General features: G+C 33.4%; 1 long non-coding RNA gene across 3 annotated transcripts in view; it reads right to left on the reverse strand.

Annotated features, from left to right (window-relative positions):
• LOC102261003 overlaps window positions 1-3,313 on the reverse strand; it is a 934,325-nt gene that overhangs the window by 384,204 nt on the left and 546,808 nt on the right. For all 3 annotated transcript variants that reach the window (XR_313936.2, XR_001363307.1, XR_001363308.1), the window contains one exon: window positions 2,136-2,215. This is a non-coding gene — a long non-coding RNA (uncharacterized LOC102261003). The remainder of the gene's footprint in view (window positions 1-2,135; window positions 2,216-3,313) is intronic.

Below are 3,313 nucleotides of genomic sequence, written 5' to 3' on the forward strand. Positions count from 1 at the left end.
ATTCATTTCAAATGGGCCGGATCCGGCCCGCGGGCCGTAGTTTGCCCACGGCTGATCTAGAGGATGCAGGATTTGTCTTTTCATTCTGCTTATGTTACATGTTTTAAACTTTTGTTAAAATTAAACTTCTCAGTGCAGACAAATTCTCATATAGCTTTGATGGTTTATAAAAATTCTATCAAAATCAAATGAAATATTAATTTTTAAAAACCTCTAGTCATATAATAATTTAATAGTGTGTATTTCATTTTTTGCAGATAAAATAAAATCACTTCCTATATGCTATCAAGGTACATCTAAACACAGTGTTCTTTGGGTTTACAATCAGGGATACATAGTAGGATTTCACATAAATTCAAGCAGGAAAAAGAGGTTAATTTGTCAGGATTACTTACACTGGCTAAAGGAACTATAAAAGAAATACTAAATATTCAAAGAAGTAATTATCTTTAACAGTGTCTTCAAATCACATAAAATTTATCATATTTTAAGTGATATTAAATGTTCTTTCTGATGGGAAGATCACTGTAAATGATAGTTTTGTGCTGTGCAAATGAGCAATTTTCCCTAATTCTCTTCTTATAACTGTCTGTCCATTTTTCCCTATTATCTCATCCAAGTTAACATAATGGAGACCCTTGTAAAATGTGAGCCATACACTTCATTATGCAGTTCATAATATAAATTTTATCAGTGATGCCTTTATTTAAAAAAATATATCTGACCATCCCAACTGGTGTGGCTCAGTGGCTGTGTCTCAACTCATGAACCAGGAAGTCACAGTTCAATTCCCAGTCAGGGCACATGACCAGGCTTTGGGCTCGATTCCAGTAGAGGCATGCAGGAGGCAGCCAATCAATGATTCTCTCTCATCACTGATGTTTTTATCTATCTCTCGCTCTCCCTTCTTCTCTAAAATCAACAAAAAGTATTTTTTAAAAATCTGACCAATTCGATATAGTCCAAGTGTATTTAATTTCTCTCCTATTACCTCCTGAAACATATTTATTTTTTATTTAAGCCTATATATCTATGTATGGAGAGTGAGAATTCCCTTTGGACCCAAAAACACCATCTTAGACTGATGTGTGTGTGTCCACCATTTGTACCTGGTAGACCGTTCACATATGAGTCATTCCTTCCTTGCTATTATTGTTTGTCTGATATATGTGAAACAGTGCTGGAGGGCAGGCATATTCCCTTTATAGGAAACCCAATTTTCAGAAGAAAATGTTCTTTGTTTCATTTCTTGGTCTTCATGAGAACACAGAGATATAGTCCCATATGTCTCCCCTTGCTTGGATTAATAGGCTTTTCTTAAAAACAGTTACTAGCCAAGCCTTATCTTTCTGCGCACCCCTTGAATTCTAATTCCTTTCTCAATTATTTAGTGCGATGAAAATAAAGCAGTAATTACAAATGTCTCAATTTACACACAACTAAAAACAAAAAATTTAAAAACAATAAAAAATAAATATTTGTTGTGATGCTTGGTAAAGAACTACCAGCAAAGAAAGAGAAGGTAGAAAAACTAGTAAGACTTACAAAAAAACAAAAAAGAATCCACATCACACATACAGAAGCTCCGAGAGGGTATGAGGTAGTTTTTACACTTATAACTGCAATTTTTCAAATACAGAGTGAGCAAATGTTATGCCCTCCAAGGATAATGAAATAAAATAGCCCAGAGTAATTCAGCATCCACTTCAAATTAAAAGTAATATACTACCAATATCACTACCCATGTCATAAATATTAATAAAGAAAACATCTTTAGCCATTACACATCATGTATAACATAGTTTATCCATTATAAACCATATGTTAACATGGTTTAAAAGTAAAGAAATCACTTTAAGCAAACAAAATACATATACAGACTCTCTGAAAGATATCCCATATAACATTTATGATAGTTTTGCCGAGAAAAACGTGTAAGCCCAGGATTGGATTGACAACATGCCAATAACTTCCCCATCACTTTGGAGCTAACATACCAGAGGAACTACGTAATTAAATACATGAGTAAATAAAAGACCATTAACTTCCTGGTATAAAGAAACTCGGTCTTAAGACAAAAAAAATGTTATTTCATTTCACCCTAAAAATATAATGAAAATTAATTAGGTACTTACCTTAGATGATTAAAACTCCATCGGACACTTTAGAAGCCCAGGCAGCTCCTGGCGCAGCTTCCAGAGGCGCTCTTCAATTCCTATAAGTAAAAGGAAGGTAAAAAAGAACCTTGAGAGCAATGTATTTCTTTGTAAAATGATGCTGATTAGCTAAGAAATTCTTATCTCTCCACATTGCCATTTAAAAAATACCTCCCTAAGTATTGCTGTTATAGATTTTGTTAAATATACAACACAGCAATGAAAATTATGTCTTTCTGGGAACTTCCAAGGCAGTAAGTAGGCTCCAGATTATGCAACACTACAAAAAAATAAAACCACTCAATTGCATGTTATTTTACTTAGAAAACCTGCTGTACCATGAAAACTACAGCATTTGCTTTCTTATTATATACACATTACCAACATAAACATTTTTCTAGTCATAAAATGGAGTCATAAGAAATAGGTGCTGGATCCTTGTTTAGTTTGTACTGTTGACTTCTTTACTTGATGTTAGCAAGTATTCTTACTTTATGACCCATAATTTTCCTGGAAAAGATTTATAAAATGTGAGAAATAACAGTCATCAATTTGATAAATTGATATGTAATTTTTAGTATTTAAGTGACTTCTACTTCTAGATAATATACACTATATACAGCAAAAAAATTAATAGCATACTTTCATAACCTGTCTCAATTATCTCTAGGAGAAACTTTTAAAAATCATTATTTTCTCCCACCTACTCACCAAAAGAGAAAAAAAAAAGTGATAGGCAAGATAGGTACTTTGCTGCTATGCAATGTTACTTGTCAGTGTTGTCCGTACAGACACATACTAATTAGGTAGAATGGAAATGTGTGACATTCCTCTCTTAAGTCTCCTTCACTCCAAGCCTCATGCATGTTCTGTTAAATATAGGCCCAAATTTCAATGAAGCAGCACCATAGACATCTGTGTCCCACCTTTCACCCCTTTCTGAAAATCTCTTAATCCATTAGGTGGCAAAGAAGATTGGGGTAGAGATTGGTGAAGAGCTCATAACTGAGAAGTGTAACTTTGTCTAGGCACATGTAGCAGGTTAGAACATAAATAAGTGCTTCTCATCCCATTGCAAGAGGAATCAAATAAGGTCATACCTTAAGGGCTAGGTCATATAAATTACATTAGCCATATATATAAATTTATATGATATA

The sequence above is a fragment of the Myotis brandtii genome, unplaced genomic scaffold (genome assembly GCF_000412655.1).
Source record: "Myotis brandtii unplaced genomic scaffold, ASM41265v1 scaffold375, whole genome shotgun sequence".
In the NCBI taxonomy this organism is placed as follows: Eukaryota; Metazoa; Chordata; class Mammalia; order Chiroptera; family Vespertilionidae; genus Myotis; species Myotis brandtii.